Genomic DNA, 15,000 nt, shown 5'->3' with positions numbered 1-15,000 from the left:
TAAATTACTTTCCGTTTTAAAAAACTCAGCTCTGCTTCAGAAGAAAAACTGAAGAAATCGGTTTCCCCAGATAGCGTTGGCAAGTGGAAATGAATGCAAAAAAATGAAGACGCTTACCTAGTTCCAATAATGCGTAACGGATATGGACGTTTTAAATTCTTGGAATTCATTGCGAAAGAACTGTGGCCTGCGGCCAGACAGTCCCCCCCTGGTGGCCTGCAATCACAGCTATGCGAGTACCGTACTGGCCAAAGGGGCTTAACGATTTCACGCTGCTACTGCTCTTCCGGCATTGCTACTTTTTTACTCTCGACAATTCTCGACGTACCATGAATCCCTTTTTCCTAAGTACATACGTGAGACATTCATTTGACGATTTTTTTTTCTATCCGTTTCTCTCCTGACCTGGCCACGGCATACGAAGAGTTCTTTGGCATGAAATCAGGCTAAATCTTTGGAATTCTTTGGAAGAAAATCGATCGGTGTCATCGTCTTTTTCATGAAATGTGCGCGGTAAAACTCTTTCTCATTACCTTGCTGCCACCGACAAGCTACCGGATAATCTTGAAGGAGATCATACACGTGGCGAATGGAAGGAAAACACCGGAAACAGATCTTCCCGTAACCGCGACGGCGTGACTTATGAGTATCATCGAAGATGAAGATGGTCACCGAGTGCACCGGAAGCGCCGCGAAATCTCAGCGAAAGTCCCGTGGGACAGCCGTGGTTTATCGGCGCGTGTGATATCGATCGGCAAGTGGCCGCCGAGTGAAGCATGAGCATGATCGTCACCCGTTCACCGTACCCGTAACGGGTTCTCTCTGGTTCTGCCTGCTTCACGCTTCCGAATGGCGCGACGTGACACGCGGGACTGCGGGACGCAAAGGCAGTGACAGTGACAGTGATGGACATCTCTCTGACAGACGTGCGAATGCATGCCCGGTGCTAATGCTCGTACCGCCTGCCATCGCGCCATGCAATCCATCCGCGAGAGTCCGGCCGGCCTGTCACAACCTCAAAGCCGGTCAATGCGAACACAGCGAATGCCTACCGGTTACCACCTGTGAACAGTCGGAGCCAAAGTGTCAACCGCCGAAGGGGGAAGAGCGCGAAAAAGGCCGCACGGAACGAACGATAGGCGACGAACCTCACGGATGACGAACACGACGACGATGGCGATGCATCTTGCACTCGTCAAATAAAGCTGTCGACTGGCACGGCTGCATCGGTGGTCGAGATCAGGTGTAAAAGCAAAAGGCAGCAAAAGGCTCGCCAGGCTTCCCCCCATAAGGCCCTGGGGCCAGTGCCAGGGTGCGCCAGCAAGCCACACTTGGAGCTCTCTTCGCGTGTGATTCTCGAGCGCGAACCCGCTACCGTGTGTCCCTGGCTGTGTATGTGGCAGTCCGTCCGTTTGTTCGCCAGGTTCGTCGGTTTTTTTTTATTCGATTTTTAATTGCATTAACTATAAATTAGTTGCACGCACTATGTCAACCCAGTCATTATTAAGGCAATACTTAACCTTAATTTATCCATATTCTACTTTGTTGTCCGCACGTGGCCGTGCCAGCACCGTTGCCTAATGCACCGGACGACCGCAAGATTGTTTTGTAATTTAGATCCTTACACTGTGACGCTGCGGGCCACAGATGTAAAGGACCTCGGGCCCCTGGGTCCCCGATATGTCATTGCTAATTGACTTCTCTTCTGTTGTACGCTTGCTTTCTAATGAGCCAGCACGATCGCACGGAGCAGAGAAGCGTTTAGTGTAGCGTTGGGTTTTGCGTGAAGAAAATTTGAAACCTTTACACTGCATTTTGGTATATTTCACACCGCTAGCAGCTGCGATTGAGTAGATTCGCGTGGATCATTCGGTATTACAAGCGTTTCTACACCACGCACTGTACCGCGCACGCCAATTTCATGTTTTATTGCGGTCGATGGCGATAGGCGGCCACTTCCAGGTGGCACAATTACCATAATTATGCTAATTAGCGAACAACACATTTCCAACGCAAAAGCGCACTACTAAACACCCTACCTTTGGTACACAGCATCGTGCATCTTCCTGGTGTTGGCCGCTGGCTACGCACGACTGGAAGCCGGTTTTCGAGTTGCAGCGAAATCGAATCGCGAATCCTCCGCTCCTGCTGCTGTTGCTGCCTGGTCAGTGCAAAGAATAAAAAAAACAACTGGCACCCAAACAGGTGGAGAGAAAAAAGCTGTGACTAATTATCACTCCACAATGCCTAGTTTCACTCCCTGGTTCAGTTTTTTTTTGTGCTGCAGTAGATGCTGCAGGTGCCGGTGCGTGCGTCAATGGATGTAGTAGCGATGGCGATGGCGCAGTGGCTCACGATTTAATTATCAGCTCAGCCGGGGTGCTAGGGTGCCAGAGACCAGACTCCGGGCGAGCGCGCGACACAAAAAGCTAATCAGTGTCAAGTGTGCAAACGTCGTGCCAGGCCAGTTCGAGATCGGACAACACAAGTTATGCTAACCTATTCCATCGGCTGTCACTCCCAATAAACATCAAAGCCCACCAGAGTGTTCCATAAGTTATCGGTTATTGAAAATGACACTAATGTGTGTTCCCCCGGTGCTGTGCCACCCGGCCGACCGAAGTGTTCGATGAGATGAGTGGCACTGGAAATTGAAACCTTCCGGCCAGATGATGTGTGTTGTCTCGTAGGCGCACGACGTGGTGCCTCGTGATGCTGTCAACTCTCTTCTCTCATCCGGTCCGCCAGGACAATAAACGAAAGGGAACAGACATGATGAACGGGCCTGGGCCTGGGGTGGTTGAGAAATCAAAAAAATGAACGTACAACGCACAGAACGGGTGCACCGAAAGGATGTGGCCGTGCATAATTACATTGCTTCGGCCAAATCAATTGGAAAGCAAAACGGACCGACCGGGCCCTCGAGCAATATGCGATCTCCAGCGCTGGTCGGGCGCTCAGGTGCACGCGCTGGTTGAGCTGAAATCAATTATGCAAAAGTACAAGAAAAAAACCGACACCACAGCGTGAGAAAAGAAGGTTGATGGTGGCAGTTTCAAGCAGCAGGAGCTGCAGCAGCAGCAACAGCAGCAGCTGGTAAGACCGAGGCTGATCCCTTTCTACGTTTCGTTTACGAAAGTGTTTGACGTTCTTCAAGTTGAGAGGCTCGATATGGCACTCTGCCTGCTAACTGGACTTCCCTTTCAACGATCAGCCAACCTGTGACAATCCTGTCACTTAGCGAGCACGACGACGACGACGACGACGACGAGGATGTCGATGACGACGATGACGACCTACCTCAAACCCGCACTGGACCGCAGCATCCGACCGAAAAACAGGAAGGAAAGCAACTCGCTTGATGGAAATCACAGAGGCAGATCCAGATCCAAACCACCATCATCACCATCACCACGACATTAAAAGCTTCACGGTGCGAGGAGCAGCAAATGGCCGTTGACTGTGGCCATGGTTTTCAGGGCCCGCCGCAGAGACGATGATGCATTATTCAAAAGCCCGTGGTGGTGGTGGTGGTGGAACGAATCCGAATTGCAAAGCGCTCACAATCTCGGTTCCCGGAGCAGACGATTTAATGGCGACCCTTCTCGACCCTCATTCCGAGTTTTGTTGCCGTTTCGCCGCCCGAGAGACAATGTTCTGTCATCGTTCGACCTCTCTCACGCTGTAAAGGGAGTGTTTAGGGGAAGAGGGGGGGCACACATTACACCCAAACGAAAGGGACAGGGCACTGTGCTTACGAAATGGCGACGCAAACAATTGAATTTGATTAACAATCTTGCATCTCTCCTGAGGGGCCCGCTGGGAGAGCGATTAGGTTCGGGTTCGGGTTTGGGTTCGGGTTGGATGCAAAATGCAAAGTACATGATGCACCAGGCAGCAGCAGCAGGATAGGTCATGGAAAAAGGCTCTTGATCGAGGACTGTTCCTCGGCATCACTTGGTAAAGGTTAAGCGAACGCACAACGTAAACACAACGCAGCTCACTCTTCGATCTGGCAACACGAATCTGTATTAACATCCCGTTGATCGAGGTGCCAATGATCGTTGAGTCTGGTGGCGGTGTTGCAACGTTTAATGTTGGCATTATGTTTCCCAGCTAACAAGCTGGACGGTGCCAACATGGCGATCAAGCTTGATCGGATCATTAGCGATCGATTTATTGTAAACAGCTCCGCACTGCACCGCACCTTAATGAAGTCTCGTTACCGCAAACACTTTATTTACTCACCAGCCACCTTCTCCTTAGCCCCTCCTTCAACGGAAGGAAGGCTAAATGGTCAGTTAATTAGATGACAAATAATGATAAGAATGATTAACTTTTCCCGGGGAGCCGGCATGGCGATGGAGACATCTTGATAGCAGCGCCGCCATTATATCGAGCACTCGAGGGAGTCGATCAGGCAGCGTTTTACGTTGCTACCGTTACCGTGATCACACGTAGACCACCGCCTGTGCACGGGGAGGTGTGCACCTGTGTGGCAAATCAAAGGGTAATGGTGGCCGCGGTTCATTAGCGTCACCGCCGGAGGCTGCCGGCTTCGGATTTGCATAAAATCTCTATCAATCATAACGATGGTTGGCTGGCTGTTACAGGGAGGCTGCCGGAGCTGCGGAGCCGGGGCCGCGACGCGACGCGTGACAAGCGTAACTTGCGCTAAACAATCGAAAAAAAAACCCACACCCATGGCACACGTACGCTACTGAGTCCTGTCCTGGCTTTGGATAGATTGGATCGCGGACCGCTCATCATTATGATAATGAGACAATTTGCAATAAAAGTAATGATAATAATGATAAGTCGAGTCATCACCTAGGCCATCAGCGCGTTGTAACGCATCCCACTCCACGCCTTGCCTTGCCTTTGATTCCTCCTCTGCTTCCCCTTCCACCCGGCACACGGGGGGACGCGATTGAAAAACCGCAAAACCGGAACACCTCGACGCGCGGCATCGGCTGTCGGTGGTGAGGTTTCTCACGGCCGCCGGTTTTCGATGAAGTGTAAATTATAGCATCGTGCACGTCAGTGGCCCCATGTTAGGCCCCGTTGTCACCAGCCACCTGCCCCTCCCCCCGCGGTAATAGAAGATGGGTGATCGAGGGAGCGCCACTTGAACCTCGCGATAAGATGATCTCGGGCTTAGCGCTTATTCGCAATCCGATGGGATCTCGATGCAGCGAACGATATATTTCCACCTGGGAGCGGGGGACCTGAGAGGGTTCGAGAGAGAGAGAGAGAGCTCGCCAGATGATTGATCGTACAGTGATCGTCGTGTTGTGGTGCGCCAGCGACACAGAGAGGGGTTTAACATTCCAACACGCAACGATGCGGCCGCATGTTCGTGGAACTGAATCCGCTGGTCGCTGGCCTCGATGACATCCTTCTTCGGAAATGAAATGGACTGGAAAAGACGTTCCGACGTTCAACGTCAGCTCCCAACGATGCCATTGCGATCCTCCCTAGGGTGGCGGAGAGTGAGCATAATCTCAATGCTTGAGGCCAACCGGCCACCCGTCTGTACCGTAACAGGTTAAACGGTCTCCTGCGCTACACCATGGTGGTGGCGGCAGCATTGCCTAGCTGCATCAAATAGCAAATTTATGAATCGCAACGACGTCCGCGTACGTTCGCTTCTCGGTTGCAGGTAATTTGTATCTTAATAAGCGCAATCAGTTCGCCACCATTTAGCTCACGAAACCATCACGGCCCAATGTCGGTGGACAGGGGGGTGGTTGGTTTTACTTGGTTACCGTTCGTTGTAATCTCCTCCAAACAGGCCAATCTGGCCAATGTGCCCGTTGGTCTACAAAGAGCGTAGTTTGTAACACAAGTTTGATCATTTTCGCTGGAAATGGTTAGCTGTTGTCTCGCACGTCGCGCTATATCGACACGACAGCCTCGCTAAACATACAGCAGCAGCACAAGAAACAGTAGCAGTCGCAGCAGCTAAACCGTGCACTCGATAGCGGGTACAATTACTGTTATTATGCGACACGAGGGTAAGTACTATGCTCCGGCCGGGCGGTGTCTGCTGGCAGTACAGCATTGGCCGTCGGGGTTCGCTGCGTGTGTCGGCTGATTGGATGGCGTGTTTCGTATGTTTTCTAGCAGCACCACTGGGCGCTCCTCGTTTCTAGCGGTAGGTTCCAGGATGGAGAGGATGTGTAAATGGGACAACCGATTGGACCTGATTGGAAAACCAAGAAATCACTGTATTCCTCACGGCTGTTTGGTTTCTTTAAAGTTATGTTCCTAGTGGAGATGACTATTTCTCCTTCAAACAGGTGATCATAATGGAGCACAAGGAATTGATATCATTATCACGATTGGAGCAATGTAAAGATCATGTTTTTCGACAGTGAAATAGTTCAGGCTTCTTTTATTTAACAGGTCCATGATAATCTCATTTACTAAACATATGAGTACGCCAATATTCTTACATTGTGAAAGAACATGTGATATTTTGAGACAAACGATCCATTACAACGATACTTTCATAGGAAGAATTGCTCTGTGTAATCCAGCTGTTACAAATTCGATCAAATAAATCCAAACTGCCCAGGAGAAAAGCACAAGCTAGGAAACTAGAACTTCACAACGAAAGTAAGATCCATACAAGCGTGGAAGAATTACGAAATTGTACCTACTTTCCATATTTGTATTGTATTGCGTTTTGTATTGGTGTCAACAAATGAATTGTATTAATTTAACTAATAAAGAGACTACTACTACAAAAAAAAAATCGAACAACTCAATAGCAATCGAGCAGGAGTTATATTTGATGCATACAACGAATAGGTAAAGTTTAAGTCTAGTACATTAGCGACAATCGTTCGATTGTTGTCTTTTTCTTGTTGTAATCTCTGTCTTGGGTTTAGTACGAATGCTGATCAAAAACTGCTTCCAATTCTCATTAACCACTTAGTAGAGATTGTCCAGCCCGCTTCCAAGCGAAAAATGCTTCAAAATAGTGCATGTCACTTGTGACAAATTCCCTGGGTTTTTATCAGAATACGATAATTATGAGATTCACTTTTTCTATTTGACAAATGATGGAGAACTTTTCGCAAAAGCAAAATTTCAAGCACGAAACTTTCTAAATTCAACTTGTACAATAATGTTTTTTTGGCCTTCATTACCCGACTTGTACGGCAAATGATGCATATAAACATATTTTAATAAAAATGGTCAATAATTTGAAACGGTATTATAGTTTCGTAGACACGTGCTCGCTTAATATCCGGACGGAATACCACAAACGAACCATTTTCCAGTCCCAATGAAGCGACTCATTCAGAACTTTCAAATGACTGACGAGTATGAATGGAAAACCGTAATTTACCGACTTGTTCCGTGAAAAAAAAAAGAAGTTAAAACCGCACTGTCTCGTCCTCGTTGCTTTTGAAACTTTCCTTTGGAGACATCATAGGCAATCCTATTCAAAGTTTAGAAAAATGGATCCAACCGATTAAGACTGTCAATCCATTGATACAGTGCGCCAACCATCATCACCTAGTGTGTTCCGACAGCAGCAGAAAAAGTGACCATCAACAGAGCAACAGGCGATCTTCATTTATCTTGCTGCTGCAGCACAAAACGTGACTCCAAAAAGAGCGACGCCAATTATGGTGCCGTGCCGTACCATTGCCAGCACGCGTCCCACACCCGACACGCTGTCGATGCACCCGGTAGTGCATGGGGCCGGTAATGGGCTGCAGCATCCAGCATCCATCACGTGCTAGACTTTTCTTTGGATTCCCGTGTCCCGCGTCCCGCGTCCCGCGTCCCGCGTCATTGTGCTGGCGCTGCATCCATTGTTGGCTGTGAGTGCGTAGGAATGTGGCGGCGGCGCACAAATTGCCGGGTGGCCGAGATTGTGGTTTACCATCTCTTAATCTTTCATCTGCAAGTGTGGCCGGACTGGCGGCGGCATTCATTCGTTCGTCCATTGCGTTTGAGGCGGTCAGGAGCAGGCAGCACAAAGCAACTGGTGCCCAGTGGAGGGAATTACGCTCTGCGTCTGCTTCTGCGTCGGCAACAGTAATGCAACGGCGGTTGCAATTGCAAATTTGTATTACTTTTTATTGTTCCCGGCTGCTTCCTTCCTCCGCCCGGTGGTGTATGCCGCCGGCATTTACTGGCTGAGCCTGGCCTCACGTTTTTTCGGAGGATAATTGAATCGAAACCAACGCCGGATCACCGGTCCCCGGCCCTGTCTGCCAACGGAGAGACAGATACAATATAACAGCACAACGCAGCCAACAACGTAAGAAAGCAAGCTCCCGGCTCCGGTTTCCAAGCCGGAATATCCCAAGGAAGTTGCGGTAGAATGGACAAGCAAACAGGCCTGGGCATGCAGTGTAGTTTGGGTGCACCAGTGGCCACTTCCAGCAATGACCAACCGAAATGGTTATCATTACATTGCCCACCGGAAGAGACGAACCACATGGAACCGAAGGGCGAGGCGAAGGTCATCGCGAAGGGCCACAAAGGGATGCTGACCAACACTACCACTACCAGAGTCGGCCACTCGCCGACTGGAACCCCGGAAAGGGCCGTTGGATCCGTCGGTTTCGCAATTAAAATCCCTCAGCACAGCGATCCATCATCTGAGGCTCTGGTTTTTAGTCTCGGCTCGGTATGCCGCCGGACAGCGGCTGCAAAGGCACACTGACTCCTCCCTGTCTGCAGCTGCTGCTGCTGCTGCTGCACCACCAGCTGACCAGCTAGTCTGCATAGCTCCCTCTTGGGCCCTCGGGGCGGCCCGGTTGGACGAGCTTGAGCTGTCCGGTGTCCGAATGGCAGCGCTTACAAGCTCCAACCACTCGTCCATGTGGAGCACGATCGGAGAGAGAGAGTGAGTGAGGGGCAAGGTGCATAACCATAAAACCAGCATCATCCCCCATAAAACCAAGAGCGAACGGCGAGGGGGTGGAGAATGAAGGTAAAACGTGCGGAGTAGTTGGCGTGTAAAATGGGAGGGAAGAACGGAACTGAGCTGGAACTGGGGCTGATGGCGGAATGTGTGGAAGTGAGAGGGTGAGGTGGAGAGAAAACAAAAAAAAACCAAAAACATGCGATTCGTCTAGACTTCTTAATGATTTCGTTGTTGCATTATATAATTTTATTATTACACAAACCGCACACAACCAAAGAGAGATACACAGGCACAGATACACGGTCGTGGCCACTTCGGTGCATTCAAAGGCAGGCCTAGCCATTGCAGGACGATGGACGGCTATCGAAAACAATTTGTCTGTGCCAAAAGTTTGCGCAGCTTTCCATCCCGGGGCGGATGAGGGGACTTTGTTGCTAAAAGGAAGCTTTTATCATCCCTTGCCGCTTTCTCCAACGTCCTCTCCTCCGTCTGTCTCGAGTAAAGTCTCTGACAGGCTAGTAAAGGGAGCCCTTTGGGACCATGGATAAGAGGATTGAAATGCATCCATCCGAGCAACCGTTGCAGCTTTGACGTTTCGAGAGAAGGGATTTAGTAGGCGCACCCAGAGAGGGAGGCCGTGTATCAAGAAGACCAACAAGAATGATACGAACCAGTGGGAAGAATGTTAACATTTGGGCCCCCTCGAGCGACTGGGATGGTCTGCATTGATATCGTTTTATTGCTCGTTCTGTGCGCCGTCACGAGACGTGCAGTTTGATGTAACAATTAAATGTTTGCTTTTATCACTGGTGGGTTGCTGGTATCTATTATGCAAGGGGTGGTCACGTGCGCGAGGGTTGGGGGGGGGGGGGTGAATGAGATGAGGAGCGTAATTGTACAGCTGGAACGTTGCAGTTGAACGCATTCGCTTTATACAGGCTTCGGCGATGGTTAAACGATGATGTTTCGTTGATTGTTTTATTGACACAAGTTGTGGCTTCAATTAGTATTCGTGCTGGATTTTATTAATTGGAAATCCGAATCCAAACGAAGCTGTACAAAATGCATTTAATTTTATGATGGATTTGAAAAAAAATGAAACATTTATTGTCTCAATCTCCTGATGTTCTGGGGGTTTTCATGGTGGAAATGAATACCATGGACAGCTTGGAGTCATGTCCAATCAGATAATATTATTCTGTTCATACATGTTTCATCCAGAGTAAGGCTTACACAAAAAGGCTGGCGTGTAGACGAAAGCTTTTCACTTATTTCGTTTTAATTTAAAAAAAAAAAAATTTGGGTCATAAATTTAGGTCAAATCTGGTCCAATGCGACTTGTGGTTGATAGTAGCGATGGCCTTGGATAGTTTAGACAAGGTTCAATTTATAGTTCCGGATTCTTCCTAAAATCTATCTTTAGCCAGAAGCCCATGACAGTTAATTTAATATGACAGCTAATAAATGAAAATGTTATAGGAATAATAAGGTACAATGTTTAATTTACTTAACCTATTAGAGTTTTATATTTGTTTAATTGTAAACCTATTTAGAAGTCCTTTCTGAAAACCTTCGTAAAATGAATCAGTTTGTACGATTGTGATCTTCTTAATCTAAAAACGATTACAGCTCGAAAATTTGATTTCTTTTTGGTCGTCCAAAAAGTTCTTTTATCTATTAATCAATTCTCCAGTATGCAATTAGCTTCTTATGCTAACTATAGGGACTTAGTAACCTTGTTTAATTACGGAAAGGTCAATCATCCCTCGAATAATGAATCTATGACACTAAAGCTTGAGTCATTGGAACATTCAAGCAATAATAATGATTATATGTTTAATTGAGCAATATTCAAACAACATAAAACACATAACATTTCAGACAAAACTATTCTGTCTAATAAGATGGATACAATTTTGCTACTTTTCCACCGTGGAACACACCACTCCGTCACGCTTCACTGTATGCGTCCGCGCAGATGTTTCGCAGTGACGACGATCGAGGTAAATCGAGAATCCAAATTAGGACCGATCAGTCAATGAAATCCCCACCCCTTGCAACCGATCAACCGCTGGGAGGGGCTAATGTGGGGTAACGGGTGATGAGCGCTGTTCGAACGCTGTCACGCTCCTGCTACTCTCCACGACCCAGTTCTGTCCGTCTAAGTTTACATCAATTGCTCATCAACGGTCGCGGCCTGCTGTGCCGTGTGTTGTTGCTGTTGCGGCTGCTGCTTCCGCCCAGAACGACCGTACGGAGGGCAGGGCAGAGGAGGGCCGACTTGCCGACCGACAAACCCAGTGATCAGAAGTTTGATTGCAGTTTGCAACGCAATCGCGCCTCTAATTGATGGCCCGCCTTGCCCTCATGCCACCACCCGTGCGTTCGTGCCCGGATTTTGTGGAGCCGGAGGGCAAGGCCGCAAGGTGCCGAGTAGGGACGGCCCCCAACACCTCCCCCTTCCTTCAATCTATATGCAAAGGAGGAAGGCAGGAACGTGGTACAAAAAAAAAACAAACTCGGCGGCCGCCCTACAAACGATACGATTCCACCGAGCGCCCGGAACGTGCGAACAATAATTAACCCCCGGTGGAATGGTCCCTCAACCCCGGCACTTGCGGTGCATCATCATCATCATCATCATCGCTGGTCGGTGCATTTTGGGGCGCCTCGATGCATTCGCTCGGCCCCTAGGTCGGCTTGGGTGCAGCGAGCGTGCTCGCACCTTCCGCAGTGGCAATGAAATTTATTGAGGAAATCACCTTTTCACGTACGGTTTGCTAGCCGCGCGAATCGAAGGTACAGAAAACAGCAGAAACTGGGCTAGCAGGGCCAGCTCCACGTCCGAGCTTATCGACGGTCACAGGTGCCGTTCTACTGTGCACTCCCGTTGAGCTTAACGGCATTTCGGTGGCTTTTCCGGCGGAAATGAAGAGATTTTGCTCCAGATTCGGGCACGCGATTTTCGAAGTGTGATTACAAGGTGCACATAAGAACTGGTGTTGGACTGGTGTTGGGAAAAGTTGGGGAAAGGCAAGCGAATTGTCTTTATCGGTAGAGCGCAATCGCTGCTACCATTGGTTTGCTGGCGTTACTGAGAACTTTCAGTGCAGTACAGAACACATTCATTACAATGTTTCTTGTATGTAACTGCCGCGATTTGTTACTACAGCAGTTTGTTGGTTCTGTGAGTTTGTTGAACAAGCATTGTACAGAAGATGGATAGAAGGGAAAATACGTCGACGAATTTCTGACGAGTTAAATCAATAATTTTACAACAGTTAAGATATATCATTTGAAGTCTTTGGACAAGTCCTAAAGACAATGTTGAAGTATGTGAAATGGATAGTAAGGGTATTGAAGATCAATCAAATTAAATTTCAACTACTTGTCAAACTGTTTACCTCTTATTTTTGCCTTTCTACGATCATTTTTCCATTTCTTGAAGGGTTGAAGAATTTATTGTCCAAAATGTCCATCCATTGCATCATTGAAGTATGTGAATCCGATAGTAATGATGTTGAAGTGCAATCTGCCATTTAATTTCAAGTACTTTTTAGTTTTTGTTCACTAAACTAAGGAAACAATATGTCTAGAACCTTTTCTTATTGCCTTCCTACGATCACTTCGTCATTTCTTGAAGGTATGAACAATCTGTTGGGCTCAATCCCACTAGAATTTGTTGAGAAGATCTCCGTCAAACTTCATCTCCAATCTCCGTCTTGATTTTAATTTAAAAAAAAAACCATATCCCTAGATGAAAACATCTGTCGCATTAGAATTGGATGTCAGTCAACCATAGATTTTGCACATTGAAACGACTTAAAAATACTCGACCCACTGGCCAGTTACACAAGAAAACGACTGCAGGATCCTTGAAGCGGTACGATTCGGTAACATCTGACATTTCGCACCGAACGCCGAACCAAAGCTAAAAAACACACAACACCAGTAGCAATGTCCGCCAGACAAATGACTCTGTTTCCTCCCTCGACATCCCAGACGATTCCAAAAGCGGGCCCCCGGGGCTGGGCTATTCGCTGGGCAGCAAAGGATCGCCTACAGTGGAACGAGCTGGTCCTGGTGGATGTCATTCGCTTGACCGTCGCGGCATACCCACTGCGACGACCACAACGGTGACGACGACGACGACGACGAAATGGGCGCTTATTAATGCACTTTGCCTGCCAGCACCACCATGATCGCCACGCATTCGACCCAAGCGGCCATTCTGCCTTCTGCATTGCGTGGGGCATTCCCGGGGGCGTCTTCTCGGCATGAGTCACGCACACGCACGCGCGCACATAATCAAACAGAAACAAAAACGACACACGAATTAAGCCTGCTACGGACAGTGGCGCAGGCGCCATTCCAGACAACGCGACCACGGGCTCGCGCCCCGATCGCGACTGTCGCGATGTCCGAGTGCCGGGAGAGACAGAAAGGGTGGGTGCGAGGCAACGAGGCGCGTATGCACGCGAACCTTTTGCTTACGCACCGCGGCCACGGCCTCGGCGACGGTTGCTGGTGCACGGACAACCAAGTTACAATCTTGTTTTGACACTTTTTGCACTTTTGCGTGTGGCGGCCCATTATTTACGGGCCACTTGATTGTTTGCGTCCACGTCCGACCAGGCGGACCCTTGGGCAACAGTCCTCCTGCGTGTGGTTGCCAGTTCATTTTCGTCGGTTCCGAGAGTGGATACGACGATGAGTATGATGCAGTCGCACCCGCACCGCAGTCGCTTAAATGGGTCGCCAACCGTTGGGCGCTACTGGGAATGTGCGTTGTGGTTCGCGGGGACACATACACGAGATCATTCAATTTCTGGCGCCAATAATAGTCGAGTTGTAGGAGCAGCTATCCTAGCGGGGTAGTTTGTTATGACCTGAGACCTTTCCTGCGATCGTAAACGCCGTCGTGTTTATTGGCGTTTGAAAGGAATCATTTCGGATGGTGCGCACTGTAGCGAGTGCGCGTTGAGAACGGCTGCCAAATGATCATTTTCTCATCTTGGAAGATGCTCTGGTACACAATGTTTCGAGTTTTTTTTTTTGGTAGAATGAGATACATTTTATGCAACATCAACGACGAGCACAAAGATTGCTGCACTGAAATACGTTAGTTTAACCACAGTTTTTCAAGAACTTTTTGAAATTATTATGCACGAATGAACGATCATATTGGTATTTTTAAGATCATCTCCAAGCGTAACCATTCAAAACTATGGTAAAACATGGATTCCGATTCCAGTCTTGAATAGCCTAGATGTAAACTGGAAGCTGCCGTTTAATTGGTAAACATTTGCAAACGCAGCCCTGAATAACTTCCCCCAAAAATGTTCTATGGAATTGCAATCAAAAATACTAGCCATCCATTTGAGAAATGTTCTTCTCTCCAAACTACGCGACGCATTAAAAGACATTTTGATAACAAATTAGCTCATCATTCTTGTTTTTCTCTAGCTCGTAGATCGAGATACTTTTCATTTGAAATTACTTATTTAAAAGGCTACCGAAAGCTACTATATTATGAGAAGACTCCTTAAAAAAGCCAAGCAAAACAATTCTAATGTTGCAAAGTCCATCTGGATCAAATTGAGTCAATTCATAATTGTAATCATATGAAGAATCAAGCATAAACTTATTTGCATTAAAGAATTCTGTTATTTCGCTTTTTCCTTTATCTTTTCCTTATGAGTTTCAAGCATTATGTGCTCCATAAAGTTTTTTCTAATAGAAACTAATCTATTATTCTCAATTAGCGATTATTAAAGGAATATCCATATTCTCTTTGATTTGCGCTAAAGGACTTAGCGATTGCTCATACTTTGAGTGCAAAGTGCTCTAATAACCGAATCAAATTTAACTTAAATACTTGCCATGCCTGCACCGACACAATTCCTGTTAAGCTAAACACATGTCTAGCACTGTGAGAGCTCAATGAGGATATTAGATAATTCAATATTGATGAAAGATAAAACATTATACTACAAGATTGTCGCGAAGACAAAACGCAAATGGTCTTGAAATGACAACCAGTCACTTCTCCGTTTTTACACGCTTTGAAATATGTTATCCCATGTATTCCGGTCAAGCAATTG

At 47.6% G+C, this 15,000-nt stretch overlaps 1 protein-coding gene across 1 annotated transcript in view; it reads right to left on the bottom strand.

Annotated features, from left to right (window-relative positions):
* Positions 1 to 15,000, bottom strand: part of LOC126577644 (uncharacterized) — a 72,492-nt gene that overhangs the window by 7,578 nt on the left and 49,914 nt on the right. The gene's annotated exons all lie outside the window — the stretch shown is intronic.

The sequence above is a fragment of the Anopheles aquasalis genome, chromosome 3 (genome assembly GCF_943734665.1).
Source record: "Anopheles aquasalis chromosome 3, idAnoAquaMG_Q_19, whole genome shotgun sequence".
Classification (NCBI taxonomy): domain Eukaryota; kingdom Metazoa; phylum Arthropoda; class Insecta; order Diptera; family Culicidae; genus Anopheles; species Anopheles aquasalis.
Note: the sequence above shows the minus strand (reverse complement) of the source record. Positions and strands in the feature narration are given on the sequence as shown.